The sequence below is a fragment of the Triticum aestivum genome, chromosome 5D, assembly GCF_018294505.1.
Source record: "Triticum aestivum cultivar Chinese Spring chromosome 5D, IWGSC CS RefSeq v2.1, whole genome shotgun sequence".
In the NCBI taxonomy this organism is placed as follows: domain Eukaryota; kingdom Viridiplantae; phylum Streptophyta; class Magnoliopsida; order Poales; family Poaceae; genus Triticum; species Triticum aestivum.
In genome coordinates, this window is record NC_057808.1 from 489,990,740 (window position 1) to 490,007,782 (window position 17,043).

Genomic DNA, 17,043 nt, shown 5'->3' on the forward strand with positions numbered 1-17,043 from the left:
AAAACTTAGCCGCTATAGGCCAGCAATGACAAATCCTGTTAAATAGTCTTTCTTCCGTCTGGGTTTAGTGAGCCTCTTTTCTGGGGGTCAAATCTTGACCATCGATATGACTAGCAAAATATGAAATTTATGCTAAAAAAACATGTTCTTGAATTCGTATTTCAAAGGTTTCCCAATGCATAGTGTTTATGAATTTTTTTATTAATTCAATTTATGGTCAAAGTTTAACGCAAAATACTATGGTCCGTAATAAACCTGAACAAAGGAAGTAGCTCGTCAAGTATTGTTTTTATAAAAAAACAATTATTTTATTTCTTATCTGCAAAATATTCTTCGTACAAAAATATGAAGAACCGGCTCAAAATTGAACATGGGACTAGGCAAGGGTTGCATGTCGTGAACCATTTTTTTAGAAATTCTCATCGCATATTTTAAAAGCGTTCACACATTTTAGTCATCTATATGATTATCTTTTTCAAAAAACAAGAACTTTACTGGATATATGTAAACTTTTTTAAAATACATGGGTATATTTTTTGTATATATGTTTTTTAATGCACAATGAGAGCTTTTAAATATGAGATGCATATTTTTTTTAAATACATGAAGATCATTTCTATGTACGAAAGCATTTCTACATTTTCTGCTATATTAGTTTTTATATTTTGAAAAACTGATTGACATTTATGAAAATCAATGTAGTAGTAATTTTTAAAAATAATAAGAAAAATAAAACTGCTCAAAATCGAACATGGGCCTAACCAAGGTGCGCCCTAGATTAAGCTATTGCTCCTGATTCTTATTATTTTTTCAATAATAAGAAAATGCGAGCATCGGTGTCTAGTCTAGGATATGAACTCTGGTGAGCTGGGGATACCACTGTCGTCCTAGTTGTCCAACCACAGGTTGGTTCGCAAGCTATTGCTCCATTATTCCACGTGTTATGAATGAAATAGGACAGCTCATGTTTCATGCCTAGCACACCAGGGCAATAGCTCATATTTAACGCCTTGTGCACCAAATAGCTCCTATAACGCCTATGGTGCACCTATATGGGCTAGTGTATTGCAATTTTTTATTTAATATATATTGCAGAAGAAAAAATGTATTTAAATATATTAAGAAATCAACTAAAACACAGAAAAGCGCAAAATTGTTATTGTACCTCAGTAGAAATGTTCTTTTATACAAAAAGTGTTCATTTTATGTGAATCTTCCAGGCTCGTCATAAGAAGCACGTCATGGATAAATTGTTGTTTCTGAGAGTCACATCACAATAGTGCAGATTTAATATCTTAACGATTACTCCCTCCGTCCCGAATTACTTGTCGCAGAAATGGATATATCTAGAACTGAAAATACGCCTAGATGCTTTCATATCCATGACAAGTAATTCCGAACAAAGAGAGTAGAACCTGGCACTTAATGCAAGCACCAAAAAGGACGTAAATCTCTGCACATGCATGCACATATGCCATGTGTACATTGTGTACTGCTGGGTGTGTTTGAGTGTTCTGCATTGCTGCCTTGCGGATTGCTGCGCTAGAGCCAAGCAAAGACATCTTTCAAGCCATCCTTTCATGTTGGTTTTAATTAAAGTTTGGTAGAACCCTGAAAGTTGAAGTGTGAGACCTTATTATATAGTGGGTTCTCGTCATTACTCTAGGTGGTGCGTTGAGGATAGAAATAGAAGACCACACCCGCGCGCTCGCCCGCCCCGCTTGGTCGGACTCGAGCCGGGGCTGGGCTAGGGCGGCGCAACATGCGCATGAATGGTCCGCCGAAATCCTGTATATTGTTTTGCAGGTTTATATTTCGGTGTCTTGATAGACAAATTAATTATTTCTTGTCCGGTAAGTAGACGACTTAGAATCCAAGTCAATTTGAGATCACAATCACGACACGATACCGCCTCATGTTCTATTATATATACTGCTACCGGCTAAGGCCATAGATACCTGAAAAACGCCCCGGCCCCCAAAAGCCAGGGCCCCCCTCCCAGGTATACGTACGTTAGGTACATACAGGTCTTCGACGGAAAAAAAAATCTCTCACCGCCTCGCTCAGCCTTGGAAAGTAAAAGCAATACGTTGGGCCTGGCCCATGTTTGCAGGTACGTGGTCAGGAGAGATCGAAGAGGAAAAGGAATCGTTGGATTGATTTCCTGTAACTTAGGAATCAGGATCAGTCGGTCGTTCCCTGCCCTTTTTCCTGTTCCGCCGTTCCTGTTCGTCTAATCTCTTCGACTCTGCCTTCTCACGAACGAACGACGTGACGACTGCAGCAGCAGGATATCTTCGACCTTGGCTGCGACTGCAGCAGGTATGTCTGGGCGTGCCCTCTTCCCTCGCATGCAGGATCTTCGTCCTATTTCTTTTCTTTCTAATCATGATTCCCAATTTCTCGATCGATCGAACAGATTAACACGGAATTGTTTTTAGGGCGCTCGAATCATTGTGCCCACGTTGCCAGATTAGATTACAGAGAGAAGGTACTATACCATGCCCTAGCAGATTCTCATTATATTAGATGATCTTCTGTACTTAATCTAATATTTTAATTAGCTTTACGCTAATTTTAAAAGCGAATTGTTCCTTTCAATTTCAGCAGGGTCATGTCGAGTACGGGTAGAAAGTATCCATCCGGAAGTCATAAAAGAAAGAAGAAGAAGGAGGCAGATGAGGAGAAAGAAGCATTGAGCGGATCTCTTTTTAAATATTATAAGAGAGATACGAGCACGCCAAGAAATCCAGATGAGTTGGCGATAGTTCTTGCGGGTGACCGAACTAATGGCAATCCAGAAGATGATGGTCATACTCCTACAGAAGGCAATGCTGACGTCAACATGGTTGATAGCAATGTGAGTATCATGAGCCCATATTTAATTCATCTGCGGCAGAATCTACTAGTGTTGATGAGGAACCAGTTAGTGTGGATATTTATGATTCAAGCAATTGGGGTAATCTTGATAACAAAGCGAGGGACATATTAGTGGAAAAGGGGCCCAAAAGGGAAGAAGAAAACACTAAATATCCTTTGGATGAAAATTCAAGACATTTTTCATATGGCTATTACTCAAGAAGGATGAGCAATGGAGAGGTGCGTGATAGAAAATGGTTAGTTTTTTTCAAAACAAATAAAGAAAATGTTTTGTTTTTGCTGTAAGCTTTTCAATTCTGATGAATGCAAGAGTGCAATGGGGAATGATGGGTTTTGTGATTGGGGGCATATTAATGAGAGACTGAAAGAGCACGAAGCTAGTGTCGACCATATTACCAACATGAACTCTTGGAATGAATTGAGAGTTAGACTGAGCAAGCATGAAACAATTGACAAAGAGTTACAGCAAAAAATCACAAAGGAGAAGGAACACATAAGGAAAGTTTTGTTAAGAATTGTTGCCATTGTGAAATTTCTTGGTAAGCACAATTTGGCTTTTACAGGATCCAGTGAGCAACTTTATGATGATTGTAATGGAAATTTTTTAGCTTGTGTGGAGATGGTTGCAGAGTTTGATTTGGAAATGCAAGATTCTTAGGCGTATTCAAAACAAAGAGATCCATCACCATTATCTTAGCCATAAAATTCAAAACGAGTTGATTTCTCTTATGGCTGGTGACATTACAAATTCTATTCTCAAGATTGTCAAAGTGGCCAAATATTTCTCTGTTATCCTAGATTGTACCCCGGATGTGAGTCATCAAGAACAAATGAGTTTGTTGGTTCGATGTGTTCATATGTCTGATGGAAAAATACAAATTATGGAGTACTTCCTTGCTTTTTTGGTAGTGGAGGACACATCTGGTTTGGGAATTTTCAAGGTATTGGTTGATTCTATGAAATCCTTTGATCTTATTTTGATGATATTAGGGGCCAAGGTTATGACAATGGATCCAACATGAAAGGAAAATACAAGGGGGTGCAAAGTCGGTTGCTTGAGGTAAATCCAAGAGCTTTGTATATGCCATGTGCTTGCCACAGTCTTAATCTTACCCTTTGTGATATGGATAAATCTTGTGGTAGAGCTGTTTCTTTTTTTTGGAATTGTGCAACGAATATATGTATTATTCAGTGGTTCTACGAAAAGATGGAAAGTTTTTGTTAGCCATGTGACAGATTTGGCTGTGAAATCTTTGAGCAATACTCGTTGGGAGAGTCGTATCAAAAGTGTTAAAACAATTAGATTTCAAGCTCCTAACATAAGATCAGCTTTACTTGAGTTAAGTGAAGATAGTGGTACCGAACCCAAGGATAGGAGTGATGCAAAAAAATTGTTTGATGTGCTTGGCAGCTATGAGTTCATACTTGGCATGGTCATTTGGCATGACATTCTATTTGCTGTAGATTCAGTAAGCAGGAAGCTGCAATCACCATCCATGGACATTGAGACTGCCTTAAAGCAAATAGATGGTATGAGGACTTATTTTGACACTTATAGAGAGGAAGGGTTTGATTCTAGTGTGATCATTGCCAAAGAAATCGCAGCTGAAATGGGTGTAGAGCCATCATTTTCCAGTAAAGCGTCGTGTTTCTAGGAAGAAACAATTTGGTGAAGATGACAATGATGAAGCGATATTGGAAGCTGAGAAGGATTTCAAAGTCAATTATTTTTTGATTATGGTTGATTAGGCGGCCACTTCCACTACACCATGGTCAAGTTTCGGCGACACATCAATCTGTTGGCATAGGGTACCTTTGCCGACACATATGCTGACAAAAGAGAAAACAGTCGGAGGACTTGCTGTGGGGAAAGGCATTGCCGACAGAAGTTCACTTGCCGACACTTTTTCAGATAGTATACACCCTACCTACGCCGACAGTTTGCTTGTGGACATATATGTTTGCTGACACTTTTCATGCCTAGCTAGTTAGTAGCCATGGCCGACTGTTGCTCTGCAAGAATTTGTTTACCAACAGATAACTTGTTGGTATGTAGTGCACATCCAAACCAATAATTTCACATATATACTGAAATGCAATTGATAAACAACATCAACATGGACACATTGGACAACAATGATTATAGGTTCACAAACAGACATATACTGACATAGGTTCACAAACAGCTGACATAGGTTCACAAATAGACATATATATCGACATAGGTTCACAAGCACAATCATAAGTATAGTTTAACCATCCAGAACACACAAGTCACATAAAAGGACCACTATTTGTTCGATGAAATAATTCAAACACCAATCCAGAGCACATAAGTCACATCCATGAGCACAAAGTTTCTACTCCAAAACACTTGAAGCACCAAATGGTCTGAAACACACATCAGATTCATGACATGATTGAAGTTGGCTTCCAAAATACTGCGCACAGCCATGTATGTTCCATGATACTCCAAGTCCTCCTCACATCCAATGCTAGGTGGCTAAGTACCTGAAAATATTGCATACAAATTTGTCAAGAATTGTCAAGAAAGTGTAATCAACCGAAAAGTTGTTCAAAGCTCCTGAACAGTGATATGGCATTACTGTATTATTATTACTATCATTACTAGTACACTGGTACTATGCACGTCCAGTCTATAGTTCCATTTTATTAACCACATGTCATGAATAATTTTTATGTGAAATACATGAGACCCTTGAAAAAGCTCAAAAGGGGAAGACAAAGAGAAACTTGCAGTTGTCAATCAAGGTACCAAACTGTACATGAACATTGAACCATCTTCTAGTATTCACACTTGTCATTGGATTTATCAATCCTACGGCCAAAATTTCAGGGATTCGTGGGTGAGCCAACAATCTGACCGAAGCTCCAGAACATCCGTACAACTGAAGCTAGGCAGACTACTATACGCGCATGTGACTATGGTACAACAACACACTAGCAGGGAGAGAGAGTTTTAAATTGGTGGAAATGTCCGCATCTATCTACAAAGATGTAGGAGCAACATCGTCAACTGTTGAATGCATGTATCATTCATATTTTTCCTCTTTTTTATTTTAAAATGCAAAAAGAGCATGACAGTGGGGAGACCAATTAGAATGGACAAAAACGTCCAAAGAAATATCCCAGCAAAAAACATGCAAAGAAACATGGTACAGAATCACTATTTTGTTTACTTTTTATTTGTTGAACTGGCTGTTGTATGTAAATTTGTGCACACCTTGGGGCTAAGTGCACAAGAAAACATAGTGAAATGGCCCCAAGCTAGTATGTAACAGAACACTCTAGAACGTGGCCTCACTACTCTTTGGCACTGACTACTGCCACCAAACATTGCAAGTGATTAGTTGCCAGAAAATAGAAGTACCCCCTCTATATAGTATTTAGTTGCCATATTTAATATGCTTAGTTTCTAGATTACTAAATACTTATTTGCCCAAGAGTTTAAACATGCTTTGAGGTGTCAATCAGTTGCCAAAAATACTATGTACTCACTTGTCAGATTACATAGTTACAAATAAAAACTTAGTTCGACCAGGATGCTCGAAACACGCTAGTTGTATCTACTTTTTTGTATGGATAAATATGGAGCTATAAACAGAAATAGGTTGACATAAATATGGAGATTGACAAATAGCTGCAGATTTTTACTTGTTAAATTTCTCCAAGGTAGGAGAAGTGCCAAGGGCTGGAGATAAAAAAGGTGCACACAAATATGGAGATTGACAACTATTCAATACATCAATGGTCTTATAGGATAGATAAGTGGGCAGAAACAAACTAAGGCACATTAATTTTAATTGGCATGTAAATTTGATGTATATCATAGTACCTGCACCTCCTGGCACATTAGATGTCTTCTTGGGATCTTTGATCCGCAACAACAATCACTACTTAATAGGTGACCGATTAGCACAAAAGAAAAGAAACCAAGTGCTCTAGATTATTACCATAGCAGATGGCCATGCAATCGATTTCCCCTTAGCATCTCCCATGGTCAACACATTCCCATACGGACGAGGCAACTGAGTATCCCTTTTGAACACCGAATAGATGACAATTTCGACACATTGAGAACCTAGGGGCTCACCCCCACCACAGCCTATGGATTAGTTGTTTGAATTGTTCCTTTGGCAATAGCGACATTTAAAGGTCTAGTCATGCTATATAGTATCACATCTCTTCCACCCTATGGGAAAATTTTGCAATTCAGAATATAATCATGGTAAAGAAACAAGTTCATATAGCATCATATTGGCAATTAAAGGCCAAAAGGAAAGGAAAGATTTACCCCTTGTTGTCTGTTATGTTTCTCAGCATTAACAATTCTTCTTCCAGTAAGAGTGTCATCATTCTGCATAGAAGCATTTGACTCAGCCACCTCCTCTAAATGAGCATTGCCTTTTTCAATATTATTGGCTTCTCTTGTCCTTATGTTCTACATCAAAATCAAGCATTGTAGATGTTAAATATAATAAACTACAACGAGATCACATCATTACATGTTCCGCTATGGCAGAGGTACAATATAATAGAACTAGTGCTACCTGGTGTGGAGTATTTGGTTCATGTCCAGGTGTGGTATTGGTTTCATCTTGTTGCCCCTGTGAAGATAGAAAGAGTTGCCTCATCTCAGCCATTTGCTTCTTCATGTCATCCATTTGGTCTTGCAGATGTTCCACTTTTTGTTTAGATACACGACACTTTTCCATTGCTATTTGAAGCTTTGTAGATTTTATATACTGCTGGGTTCCTGGCAACTCTAGGTCAGATGGAGTTGGCCCCAAACCAACAGCACGAACATATCCATTTTTTTCTTTTCCACAAACAAACGCAAACAAATCACCATCCTTAATACCATTCTCCAACAATTCTGGGTGCTTTAATGCTTCATCTTGAAGTTCTTTCTGTGGATTTCATGAATTGTTATGATTTTCTAGTACTTACTACATAAACAAAAATATGAAAGGAATCGAGAAATTAGAGTGCATCTGAACTTACAATTCTTACTGCAGACACTTTTTGAGGAAGTCCACTAATTCGATGTGTATGTGTTTCAATAAACAATTCATGTCTATGTGGGCGACGCTTGAGCTCCTCGGTCTATGTCAAGTGATAAGAAAGATTAAAACAATAAGCAAAATATACAAACATCAAAGTTTAGAACAAGAATAGCATGGTTGCATACCATTTCAGTGTCAACCCGAGCAAAACTCTTACTTCCAGATGTGTGATTTTGCGTGTGATGTGCTCGATTATTTTTACCTCTTATTGAGCGAGCCTACCAAATGGTTTGATAAAGATCATGTCACACAAACAATCATGTCACACAAGTAGAATCAAAGGTCAATACTAACCTAACAAAGAGCATATCTTAGCTTTTGGAGTCAACCAAAATGCAACAAGCAACTTCCATTGGTCAAGATGAACTCTAGCATCACATGATGCTATAAGTTCATCATATTCATATGATTCATCATAATAATCCCTCTTTAGGTCTGATTTGAAGTCTTTCCATTTAATTTGTGCTGTTTTCATATACCATTGGAAAACTCGTTCGTCTAATTCCCAAAACAATTGAAAAATTGGCATTTGGAACATAAACTAACTCATTAGTCACTCCTAAACATGAACACTAAGATATCATCCAGGAACTCACTAACCAATAAATATATAGCAACATAGCAGCAACCAATAACAATATAGCAGCAGCAACCAAGTATTACCTTTGCCTCGGTCCATAAAGCAAGTTTTTTAGACAGATCAACCTTCCTACAATCATCAAATTCAACCGGAAAACCCTTGGTTCTTATTTGTGTTCCAAGAAAGTTGGCGAACCGTGTAGCAGATTTACCACAAGGCTGACCATACTCATTGATTTCCAACTTGAGTTTAGGCTTGTTTTGCCTTCCCCATATGCTTTTCATAGCAGTAACTTTCCTAACCTCCCTTTCCTGGACTGATATCCAATAAATGCAGAAAATATGTTTAGTACTAGGAATGCAATATCATTCAATTGCTAATCTTGAAGGTACACACATCAAACTAAAGAAGCATACCTTCAGGTTCATTCAATACAACCTCAGGTTCAGTTGAAATTTCAGTATTTAATCTTGAAGAAGACCGCAATTGTCGGTCTGGAGCTTGAGTTTGTGAAACATGAGTTCGCTTTTGTCTCTACAATTAACCACATAAATCAGTGTTAACTATGCAAAAAGGGATAACAAATAGTGTGCTGGAAATAGTGCATATGTATGTGTGGATGATGTAATAGTTTTTGTAGTATATGATGCAAAGCTATAATCGAACACAAAGAAATTGAAGACATGTGTTTTCTTTTAGTTATATCATATCTAGCAACAATACCTTTTTCTTCTTTTGGGGAGCAGGTTGGCCTTCCGCCTCAAATGCATCTGCTAGACCTTTAAGATTCAAAGTTCTCTTCATGTTCTCATTTTGTCTTCTACGTACATCAAGTACAGTTCTGTTCCTTTCGAGTTCATATTCAGGAGTTCTTTCTGCGCTTCTTGCTGCAGCTGCCATTTTTGCTCCTGCTCCTGTAAGTGCTTACAAATGAGTTAGCAGTCCATAGAACATGCAAGTATTTCAACTGAAGTAACAACCAAATTGTACACAGCTACCAAATAAAATGCAGAAAATCATTATCACACTTACTTCCCCTTTGGTGCAGCAACAATTATTCCATCTATATCAGTCCTTACATGAGAAAATTTGGTATAATCAATGTCGGGATCAACATCTGTGTGTAGATCTATTAACAACCCCTTATTAGCATTCTCAAGATCTACATTTTCATCATCCACAGCGGCCATAGAGTAGGTGCCATGTGGTTTTGTGTTCTGGACAACTGCACACCAGCCTTTATCATCAACCTCTGGAACATAGAAAATTTGTGCGCTTGTGATGCTAAGATGAAAGGTTCATCTGATAACTTATCACCACTACTGAATAAATGGTTGAAGTTAACAGTAGTAAGCCCAAACTAATCGGTTTTTACCCATTTGTCTTGTTCATGATTGTCAACCCAATCACATCGAAATAACACCATATATCCTTTTTGGCGGTAGTTTAGCTCAACTATCTCCCTAATAATGCCATAATATATCTCTACTCCTCTTGAATTTTGTGCAGCTATAGCCACTCCACTGTTTTGAATAGGTCTACCATCATCACTTGAGTGTGTATGGAAATCGAACCCATTAGTAGTATAGCTGTTAATTTTTCTAGCAATCATGAAAGGCTCTTGGGCTAAAATTTGCATTTCTTCTGATACTTCTACACCTCTTTCAACTAATGACAACACCTGAGTATAGAATTGTTGTTAGTTACAACAGGTTAACATGATTAATGTTGAGCACAATAGGTCAAGTGATGTCCTACTTACATGCTCTCGAAACCACTCATGAAACTTCTCATGTTGCATAGTGTTGATTGCTTTTTCATTGGGAAGACCAATTGAGGATAGGTGCTCGCGGTGCTTCCTATAATTGCGTATCAAATTAAATATTATAAGAAAGATAAGAAAGAGATAATATTACTATAGTGTGGGCAGCTTACTTCACATAAGGTTCTATTTCATTGTGGTTGAACAAGACATATCTATGTGCTTGGATCCAAGAATTATTTGATAATGATACAATGCTACCCAATCCTTGCCCCTTGTGGCACAAGTATGGACTGGTGTTGGACGTTTCATTATTCAGCACCTCAAGTTTATTATCTTGTCGAGTGAACCTAGTCTCACACCCTTTGAGATAGCGAGAACATAATGTAAGGCCCTCATCAAACAAATAACCCTCAGCGATTGATCCTTCCACATGGCTTCTACTGCGAACATGTCCTTTGCAGTGCCCCAAATACCTACATACTATAGATTGTAAGCCTATTTGCAAAATTCATTTACAAAAAAAAAGGTTGCTATAAGACTTTGTATAGAAGATCACCTTTCTACTGACCACATGCTCCGGAAGTGTACTGGGCCACCAATTCTAACTTGGGCAGGCAAATGAACCATCAAGTGGACCATGACATCAAAAACACTTGGCAGGAATATAGTTTCAAGTATGCTTAAGGTCTCAGCTATTTCAGCCTCCAGAATTTGCATATCACTGACGCGGATAACAGGTGAGCAAATCTTCTAGAAGAAGTTACTAACACGAGTCAATGCATCACATACTCTTGTTGGCAATATTTTTCGAATCACAAGCGGAAGAAGGTGCTGCAGCAGAATGTGATTATCATGGCTCTTCAGTCCAGAAATCTTCTTCTCGCCAACATGGATATAACATCGTATATCAGTTGCAAAGCCTTGTGGAAACTTGACTCCCATCAAGACTTGGAGAAAATGTTTCATCTGATCGGGTGTCAAAGTATATTGTGCTGGAGGTATATACAATTTACCCTCTTCTACTTCAACAGGATGCAGGTCCCCCATAACACCCAAAGCTTGGATGTCTAAGCGAGAAATTGCGTTATCCTTTGATTTTCCCTCAAGGCCCAGAAGTGTGTTAACTATGTTATCACATACATTTTTTTATATGCATAACATCAAAATTATGACGCAACATCAGAACTTTCCAATAGGGCAACTTAAACCACACAGATCTTCTTTTATACAAGGGAGGGGATTCACCTTCTTTGCGTTTTCTCTTTGTTGTCTTCTTGGCATCCGGATCTTTTCCAAAGGATGTTTCAAGATTTGTTGTCAAATCGTCGATTTCCTCACCCGTAAGAGGTATAGGTGCTGTCCTATGCTCTGACTTGCCATCAAATCACTTTTCATCTGACCTAAACTTATGATTGGATGATAAGAACCTACGATGTCCCATATAGCAATATTTGCTGCCCTTTTTTAATTGTAGAGAACAAGTGAATGAATGGCACTCAGGACAAGCTACCTCACCCTGGGTAGCACACCCATGAGTGTAGCCTAAACCTGGAAAGTCATGTATGGTGCAAAGGATGGCAGCACGAAGATCAAATATTTCAGACTTAGAAGCATCAAATGTCTTTACACCATGATAGTACATATCTACTAGATCATCTACCAAAGGTTCAAGATAGACATCCATATCGCCACCAGGTGCCTTAGGGCCAGGAATGAGCAAAGAAAGGATAAAATTAGTCCGCTTCATGCACATCCAAGGAGGAAGGTTGTATGGAATCAAAACGACTGGCCAAATACTGTAGGTACTCCTTGTAGGAGATATGCCCTAGAGGCAATAATAAATGATATTATTTATCTCCGAGTTCATAATTATGTTTATGTTCCATGCTATAACTGCAATGATTCTCGAGTCTGCAGTATCCACGAGGCTCGGAGGAAGACTCAAATGCACGTGTGGAATAATAAACGGTAAGAAGTATTCCTAGTCTGGCCTCTAAGACTAGCTCAAGTGTTGCATGATGATTCTGTTTTCCTGGTCATGGGCATGTCTATGCCAGCAACTTTGAGGGCACAATGTTAAGAGAACATTTGTGTTGAATCGACCCAGATTGATGTTATGCTATGAGATTCATTCGTCACAAGTTTATTGGTACATAACACAGAGATGGTTAACGTTTGCATGATTCCTTAGACCATGAGAGTATCGAGTTTCTTCATGCTTGCTTCATGAACTTTGGGGTTTGTTAAACGTCATCCGTAAATGGGTGGCTATTACGGCGGCTTACGGGTTCATGGAAAAGTGTGTCAAGTAACTTGATAGCTCAAGATTGGGATTTGCTCCTCCGACGATGTAGAGATATCTCTGGGCCCTCTCGGTGTTACGGTATCCATCATCGTCTGGCCAGACACTTTGTGATTTGATCACGGGGATGCCGGAACACGATAACGAGAAAAGAGAACAATACCGGTAACGAGGTAACTAGCATAGTGGACAAGTTGTTGATCCACGGGAATGCCAACATGTCTCACCTCGGGTATTTGTAACATATCGCGAAGCAACAGGAATAGCACACGGCAACTGGAGGTTCACTCGAATATTTATTCGTGTGGGTATAGGGGTCAATATGGGTGTCCACGGCTCCGAGTTCATAATTATGTTTATGTTCCATGCTATAACTGCTATGGTTCTCGAGTCTGCAATAACCACGAGGCTCGGAGGAAGACTCATATGCACGTGTGGAATAATAAACGGTAAAATGTATTCCTAGTCTGGCCTCTAAGACTAGCTCAAGTGTTGCATGATGGTTATGTTTTCCTGATCATGGGCATGTCTATGTCAGCAACCTTGAGGGCATAATGTTAAGAGAACATTTGTGTTGAATCGACCCGGCATGATGTTATGCTATGAGATTCATTCGTCACAAGTTTATTGGTACATAACACAAAGATGGTTAACGTTTGCATGATTCCTTAGACCATGAGAGTATCGAGTTTCTTCATGCTTGCTTCATGAACTTTGGGGTTTGTTAAACGTCATCCGTAATTGGGTGGCTATTACGGCGGCTTACGGGTTCATGGAAAAGTGTGTCAAGTAACTTGATAGCTCAAGATTGGGATTTGCTCCTCCGACGATGGAGAGATATCTCTGGGCCCTCTCGGTGTTACGGTATCCATCATCGTCTGGCCAGACACTTTGTGATTTGATCACGGGGATGCCGGAACACGATAACGAGAAAAGAGAACAATACCGGTAACGAGGTAACTAGCATAGTGGACAAGTTGTTGATCCACGGGAATGCCAACATGTCTCACCTCGGGTATTTGTAACATATCGCAAAGCAACAGGAATAGCACACGGCAACTGGAGGTTCACTCGAATATTTATTCGTGTGGGTATAGGGGTCAATATGGGTGTCCACGGCTCCGATGTTGATCATTGATCGGAAGGGGTTCCGGGTCATGTCTATACTTCACCGAACCTATAGGGTCAAACGCTTAAGGGTCATCTATCTGCTGAATACTAGACCGGGAGTCTGAGAGAAAATCACCGAAAAAGTTTCGGACACCGAAAAGTTTCGGACAGCGGAATCGTACCGCAGAGAGAGGTCATCGGATAAGTTTCGATGATACCGAAAAGTTGTTTCGGGATACACCACTAAGTCAAATTGGTTTCGGCACATGCCTGATAATTCTTGGAGGATGCCAGAATCATTCTGGAAGCTTTTTGGAATTTTCTGAGATAAAGACCGGAAATGTTCCGGAGCTGCCGGAGCCACTTCAGATGCGTTTCGCAGATGAAAATCACTAAAACCGGAATTGTTTCGGAACACGTTGAAAATCATTTTAGTGGGTACTGGAAATGTTCTTAGCCCACATAAATATTTTCAGTTCGATCAGACGCTGAAAAATGTCGTCGTGAATAGTGAAAATCAGCTTTATGGTTACTTTATGGAAAGCCACCTTTTGGGGCTTTGCTCCAAAAGATCTTGGGGATGACATGGATGGATAGGAGCCATTTTTTGGGCCCCTCATGGGGGTGTGGCCGGCCACATGGGGTATCCCCCCTTGGGGACCCTCTTGTTCCTTGGTTTCACTCCTAGGTCCTTGTGGAAGGACTTCATTCATGTGCATTTTGGGTTTTTTGTGAAACTACCCTACCCCCTTGGGATTTCCTATAAATAGAGGTGGAGGGGCAGCCCTACACACTCATCCCTTGCTCTCATACACATGCCATGCATTATCTGGCTTCTTCTCTCCCTCCCACGAAAAGAGTTTCGTAGAGCCGTAAGGCTGTCTGGGTTCCGGCAGGAACTAGTTCTGGACGGCGAAGCCTTGCCGGATAGATGACACCGTATGTGTGCAACTCTGTAGAGAGATCGTAGTTTCGGTCTTGGTTTGTGAGTGCCTCCCGAAGGGCTGTCCGTGTGACCGTCCGAGTTTCGAAGGTCCTCCCGAAGGGCTGTCCGATTGACCGTTCGTGTTTCGAAGGTCCTCCCGAAGGGCTGTCCGCGACACCGTCCGGGGGGCTGTTCGACCGCCTCCTGGAGGGCTGTCTGAGGAGCAGATGAGGGTATACATCCTCGCGGTTGGGAGGTTGTAAATCCTAGCTGCGGGGATCTGCACCGCCGATCGTCATCGACTGTACTTCCCGCTGCGTTACGAGTCGGTAACGAAAAAGATCAAACCATGTATGCAGTCTCCATAGTGGTCCTGGGCTGGTGCGTAGGTCGGAAATTTTTTGTTTTCTGTCGCGTTCCCCTTCACTCCTTGTTGACCTAAATGGAATAAAGCCATCAGTTGTTGCAGCCAATCTAAAATTTCGACTATCATCACCAATTAGTGGATGTTTGGAATCAAAATCCTTCCAGAAAATAGCATCCGCTGAGCACCTAATCAAACCATCTTTGGTCCGTTGTTCGTCATGCCACCTCATGTCAGTTGCAGTTTTAGAGGACATAAAGTACCTTTGAAGCCTTCTTTTAATAGGAAAATAGCGAAGAACCTTTCTAGGAACTCTATGTACCCTTTTCCCATCAGGACTCTTCTTTTCTGATTTCCACCTTGAAGTTTTACACTTTGGACATTGATTCTCCTTATCAAATTCATTTCTGAACAGTACACAATCATTTTCACAGGCATGAATACTAACATACCCAAGCCCATAGATTTAACTATTTTCTTAGCTGCATTGAAATTTTTGGGAAGTACTGAACCTTTGGGGAATGCATCACTAAGTAACTCAAGCACCATGTCAAAACTTTTGTCACTCCATCGCCCAAGAAGTTTGATGTGGAGCAATTTGACAATAAAACACAATTTTGAGAAGTTTTTACACCCGGGGTATAGTTCTTTGTTGTCATCATCAACCATCTTCAAATAAGCCTTGGTATCATCATCAACATCCGTCCTAGGGTTGTTATTGTCCTCATTGTTCTCTTCCAACACCCCCCATCATCTAATCCACACGCTATGTGTCGCAAGAAATTAGCTAATTCATTTTCTTCCGGTGAACTATCTACTTCTACCTCCTCAATATTAGGGCTAGCGTGGCTAGATTCTCCATGAAACAACCATGTATGATACCCCTCCATGAAACCATCACATATCAAATGGTCATGTGCTTCTGTTGCTATTCTCCATTTAGAGTTCAAACATATCTTGCAAGGACATAAGATTTTGTTTCCATTTGTTGAGTTAATAAAAGCAACTCTATAAACTTGTCTAACCCCTGCAGATACTCATTTATGTGCCTACATGTAATTGTTATTTGTAGATATCAGAACAGTTCATGACAAAATTATACCGTTTATGAGTTTGCAAAAAGGAAACTTGATGTACCTAGGCTTAGACAACCAGGTTTTGTCCATGATGCAACCTTAATATCAAAGTTGCCAAGTATCTGAATATGGCCAGTGCGGTAGTGTTAGCTTTGCATCGATGAAGCGACAATCATTATTCAAGCAATATGTAACACCCCGGATGTAACTTTCGATATTTGTAACTCCAACTCTTGCCATTTTCGGCTATGTGTTATGATATTCCCTCCGTGGTTGGGTTTTGTCTTTCGTTTTGCATTTTGTTCATGTCATGCATCTCATATCATGTCATCATGTGCATCTCATTTGCATACGTGTTCGTCTCATGCATCCGAGCATTTTCCCCGTTGTCCGTGTTGCAATCCGACACTCCCACATGCACCGGCGCACCCCTCTTGTTTCTTTTCGTGAGCAGGTGTTAAACGTTCTCGAAATGGACCGAGGTTTGCCAAGTGGCCTTGGTACACCACCGGTAGACCACCTGTCAAGTTTCGTCCCATTTGGAGGTCGTCTGATGCTCCAACGGTTAACCGGGTAACCGCAAAGTCCTTTTGTGTGTTGCAGCAAAACCCCCCTCCAAACAGCCCAACAACCCATCTAAGTCACCTCCATGCTCTCGGTCGTTCGATCATGATTGTGTGGGCGAAAACCGCACTCCATTTGGAGTCTCCTAGCTCCCTCTACCTATAAATATGTGTCCCCCCTCTGAAATCCGGGTCCCGAAACCCTAGCCCCGCTCCCTCCGCGCGCCGGACACGTCCGCCCGGCGCCGGACGAAAGCCGCCGCCGCCCGCAGCCAACCGGGGCGCGACACGTGGCACCCCGGCCACCCGCGCCGCGCCGGCCCGCCGAGCCCGCGTCCGGCCCCTGCGGCCCGTCTCTCCCGCGCCGCTCCGCCCTCCATCGCCGCCGCTG